Source organism: Pinus tabuliformis, chromosome 2_2 (genome assembly GCF_031772625.1).
Source record: "Pinus tabuliformis cultivar Carrire ecotype Pingquan chromosome 2_2, CPIR1, whole genome shotgun sequence".
Classification (NCBI taxonomy): domain Eukaryota; kingdom Viridiplantae; phylum Streptophyta; class Pinopsida; order Pinales; family Pinaceae; genus Pinus; species Pinus tabuliformis.
In genome coordinates, this window is record NC_142300.1 from 1303612885 (window position 1) to 1303636858 (window position 23974).

The 23974-nt window shown below is 37.0% G+C and overlaps 1 pseudogene; it reads left to right on the forward strand.

Moving 5' to 3' along the window:
- The window catches only part of LOC149198278 (TMV resistance protein N-like), a 70243-nt pseudogene extending 46776 nt beyond the window's left edge, over positions 1-23467 (forward strand).
- The last annotated feature ends 507 nt before the right edge of the window (positions 23468-23974 follow it).

Sequence of the window (23974 nt, forward strand, 5' to 3'; positions counted from 1 at the left end):
CTGAAACCGAAATAAACAGAGAGAAAATAACAGTAAACTGCAAATAAACACTGTATACCTCCAGATCTTAAAAATGACACAGCTAGGGATACCAGAAACCTTTTCGCATGAAACGAAAGGGGTTCCTCACTGGAACATATGCTCCCAACACAACAGAGTAGTCCTCTCCGCCCGAAAGCAGTCAGAAACAACAGATCTAGGAAACGGCAGTCAGATGCAGTTCTACCGGCTTCAGATTTGGATCACCAACGGATGCGGCCCTCAAATAGCTCTGATACCATGTAGGAATTTACAGGGTAAGTTCCTCAGACAGAACACCAAAAGGACACCGCTCACAACCAGATCGCAGATCAATACACCAGTATTTTGACGTTTTTAAAACCCTCAAAGAGGGAAACAGTCCACGGCCTGAGCCAACGCGGCCACTTCAGGCAATTTATTAATAACAGAATGAAATTTTACATATGTTTCTCTCATGCATGGATTACCCTACAAATGACCCTCCATGAGTTTTAAATAGAATTCATGGACCAATCGGGTGTCAAGCACGGATCAAGTGTCGGTAATACCGAGGAGAGAATGAACTGTCGGATCACTACATATCGTGACCGTTGGATTGTAAGTTACAAAATGTACAACGGTAAAGAAACACACTTTACCTAACTCTATACTAGACAAAGTTGTACTTAACTATTTCCTATGTGTCGGAATATCCTAACATCCCCCCTTAAGAACAACTTGGGATAAGATTGAAGGATTTACAAATATGACACAATAGGAGAGGGAAGGAGGCACTAGAGCCTATAGTGAGCCATTAATGCAAATCTCCTACCAGATCCAGCCTTAAAATCTCCCTCCCTCTCGCGCAAGGTGAAGTCTTGGGAAGCCACGCTGCTCTGCAGCTGGCAGTACCATGCTTTAATGTGCTGCATGATGAGCATTAAGAACTGTAGTGTCACCCGCATCTGGGGGTTTAAATTAATTTAAATTAATCAATAATAAATATTATAATTAAGAAACCATGTTGATTAAAATTTAAATACTTTATTTCAAACCCTTCATTATGGAATTTATGTAATTTGAATTTGAAACTTAAACCGACATAATTTATGTAATTTGAATTTGAAACTTAAACCGACATAAGTAAATGAGATAAACTCACAGGAAAGTTTGAATATTTTGATAGAGAAGAGTTGCCTAATAACTCGGGAGAAGAATCATTTTAATAATAATTATTTCACGAAGTATATCACACTGAGTGACAACTTAAATTAATATTTTGATAAAGAAGAGTGGTCGAATATCTCAGAAGAAGAATCATTTTAATAATAATGGTTTGACAAAGTATATTATTTTAATAATAATTATTTGAACAAGTATATCGCACTTCTTCGAAGAATTATTTTAATAATAATGATTTGAGGAAGGTAGTTTGAAAAAGAGTCAATTTAATCTATTTAGCGAGGGGTTTGTTGAGAAATTGGGAGTATTTATTTTAAAGCCTTTAAAAAAAAAGCCAAATACATCAAGCAGATGAAAAAGCAATATGTCCCATAAAATGTATAGCACTCCGAAAAAAAATCATTTTAATAATAATAATTTGACAAAATATACCATTTTAATAATAATTAATTGACAAAGTATATCACTGAGCGACAACTTAAATTAATATTTTGAATTTAATATTTAGATAAAGAAGAGTTGCCTAATAACGCCTAAGAAGAATCATTTTACAAACTATATCATTTTAATAATAATTATTTGACTAAGTATATGGCACTGTGACAACTTGCAATAATTTAAGGTTATTTTATTTTAGATATGCGTTGCATTCACACAAATTATGTAAAGGTAAAAATGGATATCAGACGCCCATTGTTACGTGACCATTAAAAAATTTTGTTCTATATTAACAAATTTAGTCTGCTGAACATAAATCTCAATTGCAAATATTGAGAAAGAGAGATCAACGGGTAGCCACTTTGCCGTTTGAGAGATCAGTGAGACGAGGAGGAGACTCTTGAGGTTACATCGATGTTATTGCTACTTTGTCTTCCATGGCATCCATCTCATATGCAAACACCAGCACCAACAACTATGTATTTGATATCTTCATTAACCACAGGGGTCCTGACTTCCTTATCAAACATCTCTATGACCGCCTTATCAAACATGGATTGCGAGTATTTCTCAATGAAGATTAATTTCAAGGAGGAGAGTATATAACTCCGCAAATCCGAAGTTCCATTCGAACAGCTTCAGTGCATATCACTATTTTCTCTCCCAGAAATGTAGAGTCAAATTTGTGTCTTGATGAGCTCTTGCTCATGTTCGAATCGGGATCGACTATTATTCCGGTCTTCTATGATGTTTTCAAGCTTGTAGATCTTCGATGGGGAACACAGGGTAAAAAAAGGAGTCTATGGTCGAGCCCTGCAAACACTCGAAAGTAAGAGAACGTTTGATTCTGAACCACAATACGACCCTAGCACCATCCAAAAATGGAGGAAGGCTCTCACTAATGCTGCAAAAATAAAAGGTTTCGATATGGAGACGTATAACGGGTCAGTACTCCAACTCTCCCTCCTACTCTCTACCTTTTAACTTGTTGGATTGATAGAAACTTCAAATTATAGGCATTTCTGACTCGTAATTTGATTTCAACGATGGGCAACAACTCCTTCAACAGGTCGTGGAAGGAGTATTGAAAAAAGTTAAAAGGCCATTACATGTGTCTAGTTATCCAACTGGGTTGGATGAAAAAGTTGTAGAATTTGAAGGGGCAATGTTACTTGACCAAAAAAGCAGTTGTAATGCCCTATTTAATCTTATCCTGCAAATTTTATTAAGTGTTTAAATTTCCTTAAAATATGGACTTATAATTATCAATAAATATTGGTACATACCTACATTGGTGAAACTGTAAATTTGGTACTGATATAAATTTTGTTATTTACCTCCCAAAATTTTTAAATTTTGAGATGACATAGTCCTCTCCAATTCATTACCAAATTATATATATATTCATACCTCATTCCCAAAATTTCCTCTCAGATTTAATTGGGAGAAGACATGGTCCTATCCAATTAATTACCAATTTATATATTCATCTCTCATCCCCAAAATGTCCTCTCATAGTTACTTGGGAGAAGACATGGTCCTCTCCAATTAATTACCCAATTTTATATTCATATCACATTCCCAAAATGTCCTCTCACATTTACTTGGGAGAAGACATGGTCCTCTCCAATTAATTACCAATTTATATATTCATCTCTCATCCCCAAAATATTTACTTGGGAGAAGACATGGTCCTCTCTAATTAATTACCCAATTTTATATTCATATCACATTCCCAAATGCCCTCTCATGTTTACTTGGGAGAAGAGAAGTCAAATGTAAGGATGAAGGAGAAGTTATGACATTAATGAGAGGTGGTTGAGGTGGAGAAGAGAAGGGGGCATAAAAGGGGAAGGATGAGGGGAGGAAGGGGATGATTGGTCTTGCTTTTGGTTTTGGTTTGGCTATGGTTTCGGAGGAATTGTTTGAGAGAGAGGAGGGGAGCATTCTTCATGTTGGACACACTACATCTGGTTGGACTTGGGCTCGGAGGGCTAGGGAACCTATGGAGGTTTCTTGGGCTAGGAATCACTTCCTAGTTGGCTGGGAGGTAAATCCAGTCGGTAGTCAAGAGGAGCATTCCAGCAGGAGCAGCAACTCAAGGGCATCTCCATCGGGCTATCGGTACAGGTATTTATCTATGCATAGATTACTCATGTAAGTGATTGAAATGAAATGTTCACTATTTAAATTGTAGGAATTACATTTTAAATGATAAATTATCATCGTTTAAATGTCCCGTCAGAAAATAAATTATTGCCCTTTTATTTCATTTCGAAATTGAGAATTTTAGTTCTATAGAGGACCCTAGGATGGAGCCTCACACATGGTATCGGAGAAATTTTCAAATCTGAGGCCTAACAGTGGCCCTCCTTCATCTAAGAAGCTGTGAGTAGGGGTATCTATTTTTCCAAGTTCTTAGGATCTGAACCTTACCCTAACCAAAATAACAGGTCTGTTTACACAGGTGCACTGGCTCACAAGGGGAAACATGCTACTGGGGTGATTTGAACCGTGGTGTAGCAAATAACAACACCCTGCTTTACCAATCAACTCAGCCCTATTGACATCTTAGCTTTATTAAAATGTAGCTACCATACAATATTGGTCCTAATCCTCCTTTACTCACAATGTGTCAACGCCTTTTCCTCATGTGTCGTTTCGATTGTTTTATTCAAGTCCAAGGCATTTTTTTTCCTTTGGATTTGTCTCCTCCTCCTACTCCATTGCCATAGTTTTCCTTTTGGTTGTTTCTGCTTTCTAGCTTCAAAAGCATGCAAGCCCGCAAATCTAGAGATTCTCCCTTAGAAAATCGCAAAGGTTTTTGGTTTTCGAGGGATAATTGACATCAAGGAAGAAAAAATGGTGTTTGCAAGCAGAAGCCCATATTTTAGTTCTCTGACATTTTATTTATTCTTGTTATTTTTATCTCCCAACCACTGCTGCCTCATTTCTGAGCCAATCTTGTTGGTTTGGATCATTAAATTCTAATTTTGGAGGTGGAAAATGCACATAATAGACATGTATAGAAGCATAGCAGAAGCATGCTACCATTTTTTTCCAAACTCATAGAAGTGAAGGCAGTCTCTATGTAAGAAATGGCCATAGCTGGCCACTCTACTTGCTACAACATGGTTGGAGAAACTAAGCTCCAGAAATTTTCGGAAGGATAAACCCCATGCAGCATCCGACATCACTACTCTTCGAGTTGGTTGTGGAGTTTTACATTTTCTTGTGCATTTTAGATATAGATGCCACATCCATTTTTCCCTCCCTTTCACTTGGTAAAACGGTCTCAATGAGACGTTTGATAGATATTGGGAGGCTAACTGGCGTACGAGTATAGCAATGCACATGATCTTCTATTGGTGCATCACAGGAATGACACTGATAACTCCGGTCAAATAAATCATCCCTTAAGAACCTTCCCAAAGGCTTGTTAGAACTCCCATAGTATTTTATGCGGAAGAGATAGGAACGTTCACATATTGTTCCCTTCTACACACAACGAGTGGACAATCAAACTAGAATACTCTGCTTATCAGAAGGGGAAGGTGGAAAGTATTCTTTGGAGAACCACTAATTTCTCAGTGCTGTAAATCAGTGTTTAGAGACTCAAGCCTGCTTAGTGGCCAAGCCTAGGCAGATGCATTATGCAGTTCCCTGAGTCAATCATGGCAGAAAGTTTTCACCATGTCCCATGACGGATTCTAAAGCTTCTTTCATTTTCTACATGTGATTCCTTTTAGTTCCATTCCATTCATCCAAACATAGTTTTGTACAGTAGCCCAGATATGGGATCATGTATAGTCTTGGTGTCTAGATGCTTAGTTTGCTTATGAGTATCTTTGCATTTTATGCTGCCAATAATAGTCACAATAGTAGAAGGCAGCAACCAGGGAGTGAATTGGGGGACCTTGTCCTCACATATACTGTATCTACCGATTGTTGTGAATATGCTGAAGGCCAACAATATCAGTAAAGTGAAGATATTTTATGTAGACCCCAAAGTAGTGCAGACTCTCACTGGTAACAGGATACATGTCATGGTGGGTGTTCAAAACAAGATGTTGCACACCCTAAGCATGTCCAAAGTAGCTGCAAAGAGTTGGGTCCATGACAATGTAACCAGATAGGTATTCAAGGGTGGTGTTGATATCAGGTGTGTACTTACCTTCCTTTCCCCCTCATCTCCTTCAACCCAATAAATTTCTGATCAACCTTTTTCCAATAAAGAGCCGGTCTTGACGAGTCAATCCCTTGTGGAGGATTTGTTGGTGTTCTTCTGTTTTGAATAGTAGAAATTAACGATCCTTGAAGATTTAAGATTTTGGGGTTTTACAATTGATTTTGAGATGGCTCAAACACAACTTTGTCATTATTGGGTACCCACATTCACCCTTTATGACTTGCTCATAGTGTTTCTATGACCCAGAACTGTCTCTATATTGCTACCCCCCAAAAGGAGCGGACTGGTGATAACAATACATTACTTCACCTCCACATGAAAGGTAGGCCATAGCCATGCAGAGGTTGGCTGTTTAACCGTTCTGCCTTTATACTTCAGTATGCAGCATGCATTACTACAAGTCCTATGGATTCCCAAGGGTTCCCACTTGCTCCATTGTTAGACCTAAATTTTAGTAAGTATTGATCATATTAGTCAGTGTACACATCATTGTTCATATATTACTTATCTTAATATGGTGGTCAGGAAGTAACCCCTACCCTTTGTTATTGGATTCTGTTAGAGGTTTGATTAGCCATTTGATTAGATTATATTATGTTGAATTAAAATGTCAGCATTAGTGCCTTGCATGACCCACCCAGGCATCATAGCTGCAATCTTGGTATATTGCTGACTGTTATGGTGAACTAGCAATCAATAGCAGTGGTGTTTCATATGTTCCATTATCAGAGCATCACAACTTGCATTTATAGGAATCCTAGTATAAGGTAAATGTTAGTTGCTATGATTCAGGTTATTTATTGTTGGTGCTACGGTTGAAATTTGGGGGAGATGGGTCATTCGGGTAAATTCAAATAACTGTTGGTATCGATGCTACAATCATTGTGTACGTGTCCTGATGTTTGATTTGAAGTAACGTGCCCTAACAATTTATATTCTTCTATTGATTTGTATGTTAGTGATTTGATTTTCCTAATACATTGAGGCAATTTTGTTAGGATTTAACCATTGTTGGTGAGACCTGGCCATATTGTCTCCCCACTTGTTTTCTTGCAAAGAGTTATTATTTGCCAATGATTCAAAGCAAGAGAATGTATTATTATGTACGTTAATTTATTTGTTCATTACTTGAATGCATTATTCTGTTACTGCATTGTTTTCTTCCCTAAACATCAATATAAAAACATGTTCGACTCAACTCTTGGACAGACTAAATGGCGAGTGGCTTTGTATTAATATTCTAGCATCTGAACATGATGACTCCCAAGAGCACTTATTTATGGATTCGTTTGGCACCTCAATGTCAAATCATCGCATCCTGGGGTTGAAGAAGGTCCCAAGGGTTAGTTGTTCAACGATGAAAGTGGAATGTGAGTTGGGTTTAGAACGTCATGAGATAGTTCGACTTCTATCTAAAATTTATAATTCCCTTTCACAAGAATCTAAAATTGTCAGTAGATGAAACAAAGTATCATGATTCATCAGTCAATTCAATTTCTGCTATTGCATAATTATTAATAGATGAAGAGATCCTCAACTCGACAAGAAAATATAGGCATATGGAAAAACATATCTAGTCTTGTTTTTTTTTTTTTGTTACAGAGGAATCAACAACTGGAGCAGCCTCGCAACTTGCGTAACACGGCGTCGATTTCGATCGCTACCACTATAACCCCTGAGACGTTGCGCCCGCCCCTCTCCACAGCTTTCAGGTTAGTCTGGGGGATTTGAACTCGTGACCTTCAGTACGAAGCTTGCCTTTCTAACGAACTTCACCGCAATGTGATTACCAACTCGCCTACCCCCGTGGGGCTAAAAACATATCTAGTCTTGATTTGAGGATATCTGAAACATTATTTCCATACCAGACGTATGCCAGCTAAAAGAGTTATTGGAAGCCAAATAGCCTGAATCATAATTCAGAAAACATCATGAATTGGAAATAAACATCACCTAAATTCTCTTTAAAAGGATATTAGACCAGGATTTAAAACTAAAATGAGAGAACCACAAAATCAATTAGAAACATCAGTGACAAGAATAGCAAAGGCTTCTTTAGTTCGTATCACAAACCTTCTTACATCCACATGCTGATCAACTGGAAGAGGTTCAAATTCCATTAGGCTAACAGGAAGAGAGGAGTCATCTTTCCTAGAATATTCTTGTTTCGTTGAAAAGTACTCTGTGCCACCATAAGTAGGTTCCAAAAGTAAGCCATCTTGAGTTGAATGTACAGACCCTTCCTCCCGTAGCACAAAAGTAGAGTCTCTTGCTCGATCTGAGATGCCTTTGGCCTCTAAAACTACTTTTTCATGAGAACTACTATTGATTGTGTTGGATTTTACATGTAGAATAGAACTTTTGATAGTTTTCTCACTACTAGAGCTTGACTAGGAATCTACATCACAATCCGAGTGATCTTTTCTGGGCATTGCAGTTAGAAATTGATTAAGCAGATCTTCTTTACTGAATGGCGTTACAGGTGAGCTAAGAGGACCCTTTTTTTTGGATCCAATTCATCTTTAATAGTCAAATTCACAGGTGTTACAAACTTTTGTTGTCATCTGAATTAAATTTGCTTCCTTCAACTCCTGTTTTTTTTACTCCACTTATATTTGAATGATAATCGCCAATGGTTAATGCACCTTGAATTCTTCCAGATTCTCCTATACTATGAAATTGCTCAACCTTATGTGGGTCTGAAGAATCTGTAAGCATTGTATTTTGAATATTAAACTCAACTCCATCATTAGATGACTCTTGCAGAATATTACTTTCACTGTCAAGGGCCCTATTATTTAATCTTAGTTTCTGCCCCATGGAAGATGGTGCCTTAAAAGGATCACTAGGATCATCATTTTCATCATTTTTTCCACTGTTAAAGTGACATTTCTGCAATAGTGATAGCCTTTCCTTCAGAGATTGCTTACCATTATTTGCTTTTGGAAATTGAGGTGCACCAGTGGCAAACTCATTATTTAAACCCAATATCTTTTCAAATTGTTTTGTCCCTAAAAATTGGGATCTACTTTCTGTAGAGACTTGAGTATCAGTTGTGATTAATTTTTCTGATGAATTAGATGTAGTTTGATCCAGAGTACTGCTAATGCTACTGGATGGACTTAGTTCATTTTTATTTTCATCTGAATTAGAACCATATAATCTCTCTAGAACAGATGGTTGTGACCATACATGGGTAGATTCCAATGGACTAGAGGAAACTAATTCATCTTCATCATCAAAGAGTCAACCTAAAAATAATGCCCCTTCAAATTTCCTGATGAAATTGCTTGAACCAAAAAGATCCTTACCAGGTTCCCGACTAGCTATGGCTTCTTCTGTCTTGCTGCCAATACTTCGAGAGTTCATTTTCTCATAATCAATTTTTTGTTTAGAAATTTGAGTAGTAGGCAGTGACAACATAGGAGTAGATTTATTGAATCTAGAAGAAGTTGAAACTTCCTTATTATCCAAAAGGCTTGAGAAATTTTTGTTACATTGACTTTGCTGCTCATGTAATTTGAACCAGATTGACATGGATCTTGTTGACCTTCCACAAAAGAGTTTATTTCTTCAGGATGTGTTGAGATTTTTAGTTTTGCTTTTTCATTGAAACTACCACCTTTGACATTGTGAGAACCATCCACAGGCTGTGAGTGCAAACTAAGGTATTCATTTATTATAGAGGTAGATAGCATAGCTTCACTATTAAAGAGGCCTCCTGCAACCGTATATGGATGAAGTTTTTTGTTAAAACTACTTGAAACAACCTAGTGTGCAGTTGCTTCCATTGATTTGCTAGTTATGCTTGCATTTATAGGAGTGACTGAGGTTCCTCATTACCAAGGATGGACTGGGAATTGGGAACTTCCGATACCTGAGACTATCGAGGGTAACAACCTATGAAGTGGCAACGTCAATGCCAATGTTGTTGTAATAACCAGAAATGATCTTGGATTTGGAAAAAATATCATCTTAAGGTATGTATGGACTACGGAGTGTAACCTCACGCATAGCTTTGAAATCAAGAGCAGCTGAAACTACAGGCCCCATTCCAACCTGGTCGTCTTTATCTGATTCTGTTCCAAACTAATCAGACTCTAAAATACTTTTGGTCCCAACCATTTCTGAAGCCAAACGTATCCCTTACCCCTCCACCTCAGCATCTAATTCCAGAGGAACCATACAAAAAATCATATCCTTTGTTAGCCCACAATTGTTATCTCGCATAAATTCTTCTATGCCAATAATACGAGGAAGTTGTCCATTGCTCCACCCAACTTTGTGAGGAATCGCTTCGGAAGTATTTCTATAACTTCTCTGAATGTATTGATTGTAGCCATTCAAGCCACTCAATAATGCTTCTTTGTATCTTGGAACTATATCCTCTTCATATCTTTGAGTGGGTACACAAACTTCTGAAAGCTGGATGCTGGAATCTGAATTTTGGGCAATCATCTCATCACCTTCACATACACAATTTTCAATGAAATGAGTATTTGAGAGCCCTTTGAAAGAATTGAATGTATTGAATGTATTATACAGATCTTGTTCAACAGCTTCAGTCTGCTCTAACAGTTTATGCATTTCCTTAGTAACGCTATTTGCCCTCTTTTGCAACCCCTCCATAAAATCCTCCAGCCATTTTAGCACCTGGACATTGGATGGACATTGGATTGCAGAGACCATCTAGATTTAGTTGCTTCTTTGAACGTCATGATCAAGGAGCTATTATCCATTGTAGGACTGCAGAGATTAGATTTTTTTTTTTTTATTTCTATTTATTTATTTATTTTATATATATAGTTATTTATTATTTTTTTTTTTTTCGGTTTAAAAAAAAAAAAAATTCTTTAAGCCTTTAATGGATTTTACAGTGGCTTCAACCAATCCCCATCAGAACAGGATTTGACAGGCCCTCAAGAAAACTGCTTTCATTCAAGGCATATAATACTATTTAAAAGACTTGGATTTTGAATCTATAAGGGTTGAGTGAATATACACTTCCCTTGAATTGGAGTATGCCGTTCTTCCAAGCAAATTTTGGGTTAGTTAATTTTGGAGATTGTTAAATGTCAACTGGTAGGTCTTGTAATGATGGCTTTTGACACCACCTCTCGTGCATGGAGTTCATAGTTAATCACTTCTATAATTCCCTAGTTTTCTACATGACATTAGACTTAGTGGTTTAAGATTTAGACTACTTTTCTACAAGTCATTTTGGAGGCTTGCATCTAGCACATATGGTGTTTGAAATGTGATTGAGGGACTTGCATAACATTGCTCAAACATTTGAATTACCATTAGCACATTTATGATGAGGGATATCCATCAACTAAGAGTTTCCTTAAATATTGTTGGTTAATTATTGCTCTTTGAATCAGTGGTTCAGCATGTTTGCATGTGTTAATAGGGTTTTACTTGGATTATTGTTTCATGATTTTGATTGGTGAACCTTGAAGTAGTACACCCACCCTTTGTTGCATAATTGATGTCCATTTTGGTGGATGTCTTGATGACATAGAAAAGTGGTTGGGGTTTGTTAGAAGAATGCCAATGGATACTTATAGGTTGGCTATGATGTGGCATGTTGTGAGTTATTTTTTTTTAGAGGAAATCACTCCCCTTATTTGGCATCTTCTCATGCATTTGGAGGCATTCAGACCTTGCTTGGGTGGTCTTCTACATTGACACCCATGGTTTTGGTCACTTGGTATGTTATTTTCACATTATATCATAAAGTTTCTCTTGGTTTGGGAAGATCCTTTATTACTATATTGGAGAGTGTCCTAGCCTCATTACACAATCTCTTAGGGTGAACTATTTATCATATTCCTTGGGGAGAGGTGTTGATACATGTGCATTTAACCACTTTGGCACATAGATTGAGGACGTCCCACTTCTTTGAGGAGGTTATAACAACTTTATGGACAATTGTGGCACATGTTTCTATGGGATTACTATTTATGGCCAATTTGGTTGATCCTGGGAGATAATTCCCTAACATATTTATAGTATTTCCATTTGGAGGAGTTATGTTGTTTGTCTACAAGACTCTAATTACCTTGGCATATTCTTTGAATTCACTCCAATTGCAAAGGTGGTCATGACCATTATTTGCAAATATTTTTTTTGGATTACTCTTGAAGGATGAGTTTCTCTCTTCTTGGAGAAACAACCTTAACATATTCTATTTTTGCCATGCATTTGGTATCTCATGGTGGCTAACTACCTTGTCTAAGAGACTGCTCCCATTTTGACTTGAGTATTTATAGGTGAAGTTATCTAGCTACATGGGTTACCCACGAAGATCATTTTGATAGGGACTCTCACTTTACATATACATTTGGACAAGTTTGTAGTTAGTGTTAGTGACTTAGTTAAACTTTAGCACTGCATATCATCTATAAATAGATGGAAAGACTGAAAGAGTAAATCAGGTTATAGAATATATGCCTATAATGTATGTCATGGATAATTATAGTCAGTGGGAAAGGTACTTACCATTGGTAAAATTTTCATATAACAACAATTACCACAATTCAATTAAGATGCCTCCTTATCAAGCTCTAGATGGGAGGCCATGTAGGATACCATTGAGTCGATGAAAGGATGGAAGACACAGTATAGTCATGATAGGAGTCTTTCAAAATGGAGGAATAGGTAAGATAGATTCAACGAAGTTTAACAGAAACAGGATGGGAAAAAGGGTTATGTTGATGCACATAGTACTGATCGAAGTTTTAAATTGGGGGATCGAGTTTTTATTTTTTTAGTTATTCTTAAAACTATTCAGTTTGAGAAAGGTATGAAGTTACCACCTTGATTTATAGGACCTTTTAGAATCAAGGAGAAAATTAGACCAGTGTCCTATTGTCTTGTACTACCACCCCACTTGCATAAAACTCATGATGTTTTTATGTATCTGTCCTATAACATTATGTTTCTGATGAATCCCACAAAATCAATTGGAGGGAATTATAGGTCTCAAACGTGGGAACCATAATGATCAAACCTATATGAATATTATACCACAGGGCTTGAGAGCTCAAGCATCACTTGGTGGACCAAGTTAAGATACAATGGGACAAGTCTATACCAATATCTGCTACCTGGGAAGATGCAAATACTATATATCACAATTACCACTCACTTTTGACAATTTATGATGTCCATCTTGACTTAGATAGCTACCTATGCTAAGGATCTATTTGCAGTTCCATGTTATTTATTTATGAACACTATGTAATTTTGATTCATTTAGTTGGATATGTGAAACTACTTACATAAATCATTAGATGGATTTGATATTGATGATGGAAATGTTTGATGTATGACCTAATGTATGACTTACTTGGTGATGAATTATCTAGTGCATGACTTATCAGAATTATTGTTGTTTCATGTATGGCTCAAGTGGATATGATTTATTTAATGAATGACTTAGTGAAATTATGATTTATTTCCAGTATGAACTGCAAGATTAACACGTGGGTACTAGAATTAATAACATGATGTTTAAGATCACTTATATATATATATATATATATATATATATATATATATATATATATATATATATATATATATATATATATATATATATATATTGTTGTTATATAAATGCATGAATAAGAGCTAACCCGCAGATTGGAAAGAACTATATGATAGCCAAGATCTACTCTTCCATTGGGGGAAGGTCGAGACATCTCATGAGGAAAGGTATAATGTATATTGTTCTATTACATTATGTATCTACTGGATATGCACTCTTATGACATGGGTAAAATATGAATGACAGGTGACAAGGCTACCTGACTGGATTATTCGATGACAAGTATCCAACCAGTGCTATAGTGTGGTCCATATTAGGGTGTTGACCCTAGTTGTGAGGAGGGGTGGAGAAATTTCCCAGCGTGTAACCTCCAAAACTGGAATCGTGGGAGGGCAGTGGTGGACACGCTCCCCTAGACTTGTGATGACGATTGCCAATTTCCTGCTGGGGAAGTTAGGTCGATATAGTCAGCGCTTCCACCATGTTGGTTTTGCCAGTGGTTATATTGGTATAGCGGATGCCACTGTATATAGCAGCAGAGGATATATAGGGTGGGAACAGAAGTAGGTAAGGAGAGACAGGAGGATATAGATCAGTTGGAAACTCTTGATGGGAAGGAATGTCATTGTCTGACTTATCAAATTTTACTACTATAACTCTCTCTCCATTTGTTATGCCTTATTGCCAAACTTCTCTGAACTCTTGTATCTTTTACACTCTAACTTCGAGACAAAGTTTTCTGAAGGAGGAGTGCATGTAATGCCCTATTTAATCTTATCTTGCAAATTTTACTAAGTTTTTAACTTTCTTTAAAATATCGACTTATAATTATCAATAAATATTGGTACATACCTACATTGGTGAAACTGTAAATTTGGTACTGATATAAATTTTGTTATTTACCTCCCCAAATTTTTAAATTTTGAGAAGACATAGTCCTCTAAAATTCATTACCAAATTATATATATATTCATACCTCATTCCCAAAATGTCCTCTCAGATTTGCTTGGGAGAAGATATGGTGCTCTCCAATTAATTACCAATTTATATATTCATCTCTCATCCCCATAATGTCCTCTCACAATTACTTGGGAGAAGACATGGTCCTCTCCAATTAATTACCCAATTTTATATTGATATCACATTCCCAAAATGTCCTCTCACATTTACTTGGGAGAAGGCATGGTCCTCTCCAATTAATTACTAATTTATATATTCATCTCTCATCCCCAAAATATTTACTTGGGAGAATACATGGTCCTCTCCAATTAATTACCCAATTTTATATTCATATCACATTCCCAAATGTCCTCTCATGTTTACTTGGGAGAAGAGAAGTCAAATGTACAGATGAGGGAGAAGTTATGACATTAATGAGAGGTGGTTGAGGAAGAGAAGAGAAGGGGGCATAAAAGGGGAAGGATGAGGGGAGGAAGGGGATGCTTGGTCTTTCTTTTGGTTTTGGTTTGGATGGTTTTGGAGGAATTGTTTGAGAGAGAGGAGGGGAGTATTATTCATCTTGGACACACTGCATCTGGTTGGATTTGGGCTCGAAGGGCTAGGGAACCTGTGGAGGTATCTTGGGCTAGGAATTACTTCCTAGTTGGCTAGGAGGTAAATCCAGTCGGTAGTCAAGAGGAGCGTTCCAGCAGGAGCATCAACTCAAGGGCATCTCCACCGGGCTATCGGTACAAGTATTTCTCTATGCATAGATTACTCATGTAAGTGATTGAAATGGAATGAGCGTTCCAGCAGGAGCATCAGCTCAAGGGCATCTCCATCGGGCTATCAGTAGAGGTATTTCTCTATGCATAGATTACTCATGTAAGTGATTGAAATGAAATGTTCACTATTTAAATTGTAGGAATTAGATTTTAAATGGTAAATTATCATCGTTTAAATGTCTTGTCAAAAAATAAATTATTTCCCTTTTATTGCATTTCAAAATTGAGAATTTTAGTTATGTAGAGGACCCTTGGATGGAGCCTCACAACATCAAATAGAGTAGAGTTAATAGGAATTGTCGGGCTTGGTGGTGCTGGCAAAACCACCATAGCAAAAGAGATCTTTAACCATCGGAGATCAAATTACAAGCAAACTTACTTTCAATTTGATGTCAGAGAAAACGTAGCGAGAAACTCTTTAAAACATTTGCAAAGTATGATTCTTAGTGGCTTGGCTCAAGTGAATGTGCAAATAGACAACACTGATGATGGTATAGGGAAGCTCCATAGGTATCTCAAATCTTCTCATGCTTTCCTAATTTTAGATGATGTGGACCATCTTCAGCAGGTGGAAGCATTGCTTTTACTGGTGAAAGATGTGGTTCAACAAAGTAGCTTAATTCTAGTCACATCTCGAAATAAGGATGTACTTACAAGCTCAGGGATTGCAGTGTTAGAGATAATGGAGAATATCTTAGAATAGTGAGTTGGTTCACAAGACCTCAAGATAGGAATTATTTTCTATTTTTTAGGTTATGGTTCTAACTTCCCTAAAATTGTGATTACTATATATTGTGTAATGTACATGAACAATGTAGAGCGTTCTGCAAAGCCAGACTCTCCTGGTTCAGACTCCCTTTCGTAGAGCTGACTAGTGGGGTTCATTTCATTTAATATATGACATTGCATTTTTATCATGGTATTAGAGCGATAGGGCTGAGAAAACCTGTTCACCGAGTAAGAAACTTGCAAGTTGCACCTAATGCGAAATCGTCGCAAGTCTTTGAGGAAAACCTGTGACAATCACATTGTGAAACTTCTACGTATTTTCATTTTGTGGATCGTCACAGATATCATGTGTACATCTGTGACGATCGTCGCAACTTCGTGGTGGAGAAGCGCGATGACCGTGGTGAGAGAAGCCGAGAGAAGGCTGTGAGGTCGAGAAACAACAAACAACATCACAACAAAAAGAGAAGGTTGCGTGGAGGCCAAGGTCTACCGAGAAGAAGACTAGAAGGAGGCCGTTGAAAACAACATTGGAGATTAACGATCTCTATCTTTGACACAGATTTGGGGTAAATCCAACATTTTTTTTTACTTGTCAAATTTGTTTTAATTGCCAAGATGAATAATCAGATGTTTGAAGCATGCTTGAATGATCATAACAAGCTCAACGACTACAATGATGCAAATTGGAAATTCAAGATGCAGGCTCTGCTAGAAGTGTAGAGTTCTTGGACGATTGCAAATGGGGATGAACAGAAGCCAGGAGCTGGATCTGCAATAGTCCCAGATTGGGAGAAGCGTGAGGGTAAAGCAAGGATGTTGCTAAATCTGTCACTGAAAGACTGCATCATACCACATATCAGAGAATGTAAATCAGCAAGCGAAATTTGGGGAATTTTGAAGGATCTATATGAGATTAGGAATACAAATCGTCTTCTGTTTCTGAAGAGCAAGACCTTATCCCCGAAGATGGAGGAGAATGAAACAGTTGTTGCCTTCATAGCAAGGATCAAAGATCTAAAGAACAAATTGGCAGACATTGGTCATACAGTTGATGATACAGATCTTGTAACAATTACCATGAATGGTGTGACCGATGACTACCAAATGTTCATCACTGGGATAAATGTGAGAGAGAAAATCCCAAAGTTTGAAAAACTAACAGGAATACTGATGCAAGAATAGGAAAGAAGATTGAATCTAAAGCTCCAGAGTGCCGATCTTGCATTGATGGCCAAAAAGAACTTGTACAAAGGAAGAGGAAATCCACAACAGCAAAATGGAGGAAGCTCATAGAAGATACTAAATCTGACCCAAGGTATGAATCCGAATAGAAACAACTCTATAATTAAGTGTTTTTATTGCAGAAAACTGGGTCATATAGCTAGAGAGTGCAGGAAGAAGAAATATCATGAAGAAAAACAGAAGCATAAAAGACATGCAGGTCATCTCACGAATGATAATCATGAGAAAATTTTCAGATTGTTCATGGCAGATCGTGATGAGAATGTTGATGCAGACATCTGGTATGTAGATTCGGGAGCATCAACACATATGACAGGGAACAAGCAATGGTTTGAATATTTTAAAGAAATCAACGACAAAGCACAAATCTACCTAGGTGATGATAGAAGTCATCAGATCAAAGGATGTGGGAAAATTTCTGTCATTTTACCTAATGGTAATATAAGAAAAATTTATAATGTTATGTATGTGCCCGGTATAACAAAGAACTTGATTTATGTATCCATGATTACAGATCAAGATCTTAAAGTTGAATTTTTAAAATCTAACTACTATATTAAAGATCTGTTAGATGGCATGAAGACAATTGCTACAGGAATTCGAACAGGAGGTCTGTACAAATTGGATGTAAGACCAGCACCAGTTCGAGCTCTAATAGTAGCGGGTTTGACTACAGAAGAGCTGTGGCATCAAAGATTTGGTCATATCAACTACAATGATTTGTTGTTACTTTAGAAAAAAGAAATGGTAAGAGATCTTCCTATGTTAAAACAAGTGCATAATGATTGTGATGATTGTACATTAGGAAAGATGCATAGAGAAGAATTCATTGTTTGAATAGAGAAGAAACATAGAGATATACTTGAATTAGTGCACACAAATCTTTGTGGACCCATGCAAACAAAGTCATTAGGAGGTGCACTATATTTTTCACAGTTTATTGATGATTGCACAAAGTTTTCTTGGGTATATTTCTTGAGTAAGAAAAGTCACACATTTGAATACTTTAAGGAGTTCAGGAATATGATTGAAAAGCAAATAGGGAAGCAAAAAAAATTCTCCGCTCCGATCAAGGGGGAGAATACAGGAAGGATGAGCTTATCAAGTATTGTAAATATCATGGAATATTACAATAATTTACAGTACCCCATACTCCTCAGCAGAATGGAGTAACATAAAGAAAGAACAGAATGCCGGTGGGATGTGCTAGAAGCATGTTAAAAGGTAAGAATTTGTCAAATGGTTTTTGGGTTGAAGCATTGAATACTCCAATTTACTTCAAAAATAGGAGTCCTACAAAGAGTCTTGAGTTTAAAACTCCTTATGAAGCACTATATGGATTTAAGCATGCAGTAAAACATTTAAGAGTATTTGGGTCTAAAGCATTTGCCCATATTCCAAAAGAAGACAGAAGAAAACTAGATTCAAAAGCCATCATATGTACCTTTATAGGGTATTGTTCACAATATAAAGCCTATAGATTATTTAATCCCTCTACTCACAAATTTTTTGTAAGTAGAGATGTCATATTCCATGAATAGGATCATGAAGAATCTAATAAGCACAATGAGGAATGGAATATTTCGTACATGGTGGAAGAAGAAAGTGAAGAAACAGGAAACAATCAGGATCAACAACAGACAAAGGTAGACGATGAACAACAGCAACAACAGTAGCAGATACAACAACATCAACAACAACAGCAACAACAACAGGAAGAAAAAGAGAATGATGATCAAATAAGGTTTGAGGCTACCCCACCACTTAGGAGATCAGGTAGGAAACCTCAATTGCTTGCAAGATATAGGGAAAATGATTTTATAACTAGTATGACGAATATTGTTGAACCTTCTAGTTATAAGGAATAAAATGAATTTAGCGAATGGAAAACAACTATGGAACATGAATATGAATCTATAATCAGAAACAACACTTGGGAATTGGTTGAACTTCCTAGAGGGAAACAAACCATAGTTTGTAAATGGCTGTATAAACCAAAGATTAATGCAGAGGGAACTACAGATAAATTAAAAGCTAGATTGGTAACAAAGGGGTATTCACAAAAAGAAGACATTGACTATGAAGAAACCTTTGCCCCTGTAGCTAAACTTAATACCATCAGAATGTTGATTGCTTTAGCTACCAAGAAACATTGGATGATTCACCAACTAGATGTAAAATCTGCATTTTTAAAAGGAGAATTGAAAGAAGAGGTTTATTTAGAGCAACCTGAAGGGTTTTTCTAGAGAGGGAAAGAACATTTAGTCTGTAGGTTAAATAAAGCACTTTATGGACTAAATGAAGAACCTAGGTCTTGGTATGAAAAGATTGATTGATGTTTTCTACAATTTGGCTACAACATAAGCAAAAATGACCCTAATCTTTACACCATGCAAGATGAACAAGGGCGCATAGTGATTATTTCTTTGTATGTAGACGATTTGATCATTACAGGTGATGCTACATATTTGATCAAAGAAATCAAGCAACAGATGTCACAGGTATTCGAAATGACACACCTTGGTGAATTAAGACACTGTTTGGGTCTTGAAATCTGGAGAGATTCAGGAAAAACATTTTTGTCCTAGGGAAAGTATGTCAAAGGACTATTAGAAAGATTTAGGATGGATCAATGTAAGCCTACAATAGTACCATTACAACAGAACATCAAACTACAGAGTGAGGATGGATCTAAAGAGGCAGATGCGACACTTTACAGATAACTAGTTGGGAGCTTAATCTACCTGACCACTACTAGACAAGATTTGGCTTATGCAGTCAGTGTGCTAAGTCAATATATGTCCAAGCCACTTGAAAGTCATTGGAATGCAGCGAAAAATGTTTTGAGGTATCTACAAGGTACTGTAGATTATGGTATTATTGGTACTGGTTCCTCTGATTTTAGATTGACAGGATTTACAGATTCAGACTGGGCTGGAAATGTAAACGATCGCATATCCATAATAGGATATGCATTCAACATTGGATCCGGGGTGATTACATGGAGCAACAAGAAACAAAACATAGTTTCCTTGTCCTCAACGGAAGTAGAGTATCAAGATATGTGTGCAGCAAAATGTGAGGCAGTTTGGTTGTGGAGACTTCTCCAAGATGTTGTGGAAGAACAGAAAGAGGCAAAAATGATCAAGTGTGACAATTAGAGTTCAACCAAACTTGCCAATAATCCGGTGTTTCATAAAAACACTAAACACATTGATACACAGTTCCACTTTGTCAGGGAGAAAGTGCAATCAAAAGAAATCCATTTGGTATATTGTAATACATGTGATAATGTTGTAGACATTTTCACCAAGCCTCTTGGAAAAATCAAGTTTGAAATGTTTAGGGAGATGTTAGGCGAATTTGTGAACCCCTTCTCCATTAAGGGGGAGTGTTAGAGATAATGGAGAATATCTTAGAATAGTGAGTTGGTTCACAAGACCTCAGGATAGGGATTAGTTTCTATTTTTTAGTTTATGGTTCTAACTTCCCTAAATCTGTGATTACTATAAATTGTGCAATGTACATGAGCAATGTAGAGCATTTTGCAGAGCCAGACTCTCCTGGTTCAGACTCTCTTTCGTAGAACTTACCAGTGGGTTTCATTTCATTTAATATACAACATTGCATTTTTATCATGCAGAGTCTTCCATTTTCAAACTGAAAAGACTCGACCAAGATCATTCCCAAGTGCTATTCTGTTGGCATGCGTTCAACCAACGATATTCTCCTACAAAATTTGAACAAGTGGCTCGTGCATTTGTGGATGCTTGCGCTGGATTTCCATTATCCATTAAAGTGCTTGGATCTCTTCTTTGTGGAAAAGACTTGGAGTATGGAAAAGCCCAATTGCATGATATATCCAAAATTCTTCCTGACGATATACTCGGTACATTAAAAATAGGCTATGACAGTCTCGATAAAATAGAGAAGCATATTTTCTTAGACATTGTGTGCTTCTTTTTAGGAGAAAACAAAGATACCGCTATAAGAATCTGGGATGGAATGGAGTGGGGAGGATGGCTTCATCTTCGGAGCCTAGAGAGCAGGTCTCTGGTGGAAGTAGACGATGAAAACTGTATTAGAATGCACAACCACATGAGAGACTTGGGCAGACATATTGTAGAGACTGAACCTCCAGAATGGATGCTCCACCTTTCGTGCCCCATCCACGACCTTAAGGCTCATCTGTACGACAAATATGTCGTATGTATTTTTAAGCTTTAGAACGACATTTAAATTAGTACTTTTCTCAAAATTGTATCCATTATGTTTTGAATTCTTAACCCTTGCTTCATGCTCTTGATTCTAACATCTTTGAGAAAACAATTTAAGTGCGTGGAATTAGCACCGCTCACTCAGATGGTTGTGGAAGGGCTTAGCTAGTGTTTAGAGATCTTGCGTGGTTCATAGGCAGTCGTTTCACAAATTATGTGAGGGGGTTGCAGCTGATTAGGACTGAAGGTGCTTTTGCGGATATCCAATTAATTGAAAGCATATTCTGTAGTGCCATATCACTCATATGGCTTTGCTGGATTAACTTTTCGTACTCCAGACTACCTTCTTGTATTCCACTCAAGAATTTAAGAGTTCTACGAATAGAGGGGAGCGAACTTGAAACACTGTCGTTGGATGAATCGTAGGTAGTGATTTGAAGTTCTTGACATAAGATGTTTTTATCTCAGAAATTGCTTTGATCTTTAGTATTGTTAGCATACTAGGGGTCAACCCAATTTTGAAAATATAAAGATTGCAGGCACCGGAGCAGTTGAGGGAATTGTATATCAAGGCTATATATGTGGAGGTTCCTGGGAAGTTGAGGCATCTCGAGAAAATTGTGGTCTCTTTTTCTGGGCATGTAACTTTACCAGACGAACTCTGCCATCTACAGTCATTGAAACACTTAGAATTATGGGCCTATGGAGGTACAATTTCCTTGTTTTATATTCCTATCTAAAAATGGACTGCCTACCAATATTTTTTGCGAACTTAAGGACCTGTTTTGAAATGGAGTCCCTGCCAGATTCCTTTGGGAGCTTAACGAACTTCCAATATCTTACCGTGCAGATTCCTATGGGTAGTTTGAATTCGAGGGGTGCTCCAGTTTGAACATGCTCGTAGATTCGTTTGGAAACTTAATAAGCTTGGAAAACCTTTCATTCTGTAGCTGGTCAAGTCTAGAGATGCTTCCAGATTTGTTTGGGAACTTAAAGAATCTCCAAACTATTGATATGTTTGGGTGCTCTAGTTTTTAGGTGCTTCCAGATTCATTTGGGAACTTGACGAATCTCCAAACTATTAACTTGTCCTACTGCTCTAGTTTGAAGGTGCTTCCAGATTCGTTTGGGAACTTGATGAATATCCAAACTATTCATCCGTCCAAGTGCTCTAGTCTGCAAGTGCTTCCAGGTTCGTTTGGGAACTTGATGAATCTCAAAACTATTCACTTGTCCAAGTGTTTTAGTTTGCAGGTTCTTCCAGATTCGTTTGGGAACTTAACGAATCTCCAAACTATTCACATGTTCAAGTGTGCTAGTCTCGAGGTGCTTCCAGATTCACTTGGCAACTTTATGAATCTCCAAACTATTCACCTATCCTGCTGCAATAGTTTGCAAGTGCTTCTAGATTTGTTTGGGAACTCGAGGAATCTCCAAACTATTGACCTAGTTGGGTGCTCTAGTCTACGCATGCTTCCATATTCATTTGGGAACTTGACGAATCTCCAAACTATTGACCTGTTTGGGTGCTCTAGTCTGCCGGTGCTTCCAGATTCGTTTGGGAACTTGAAAAATCTCCAAACTATTACAATGTACCACTACTTGAATCTGCAGGTGCTTCCAGATTCATTTGGGAACTTGACGAATCTCCAATCTATTAACTTATCTTGGTTCTAGAGTCTCTACGTGCTTCCAAATTCTAATCTATTAATCTGTCTTGGTGCTGGAGTCTCCAAGTGCTTCCAAATTCGTTTGGGAACTTGGACGAATCTCAAAACTATTGACCTGTTCAGGTGCTGTCTTCTGTGAGTGCTTTCAGATTCGTTTAGGAACTTGATGAATCTCCAAACTATTAAAGTCTCCTACTGCTCTAGTTTGCAGGTGCTTCCAAATTCGTTTGGGAACTTGACAAATCTCCAAACTATTAACCTTAGAGGGTGTTGGAGTCTAAAGATGTTTCCAAATTCATTTGGTAACTTGAGGAATCTCCAAGCCATCGACATGCGCGATTGCTTTAGTCTGCAAGTGCTTCCACATTCGTTTGGAAACTTAATACAACTTGAAGAAGTTTGACTATTTGATAATCTCCTGCAAATGCTTTGAAAATATGTGCACGTTTAAATGCTCAGGTGTCATTAATTTCAACAAGTTTGAACTATTTCCTGCACCTTTTCTCACTTTCTTGTGAGATATGAATGTAATTGACACCATGTCAGGGTAAGGAAGTTAAGCTCTCGGAATTTGAAAACCTGCCTGATTTGAAATTGACCGTGTTTGCAATATAAAAAATAATATATATTATTTATGTAATACTTGTAGATTTAAATGTTTAAATATTTTTACAATTAGAATAATTTAAATGATTGGAAAAATTGATAGACATTAATTTATAATACTTACATTTACTATATGGTACATCTCACTGGTTAAATTTAAAAAATCTTAAAAACTAAATAAATTAGAACTTTATTTTAAATTATTATTAATACTACAAAACATTGTTGCTTGGAGATTTCTGTGGTTAGGGTTTGAAGAGTGTTGATTTAGAAAATTAGTGGAAGTTTGGAGTCACAAACAGTACTAGTGTTGATTCAGAAAATTAGTGGACGTTTGGAGTCACAAACATTACTCAAGGACATCGTTTCAATATAGTGAGATTAAACTAAAAACATAGTTTCAATATACTGAAATTAAG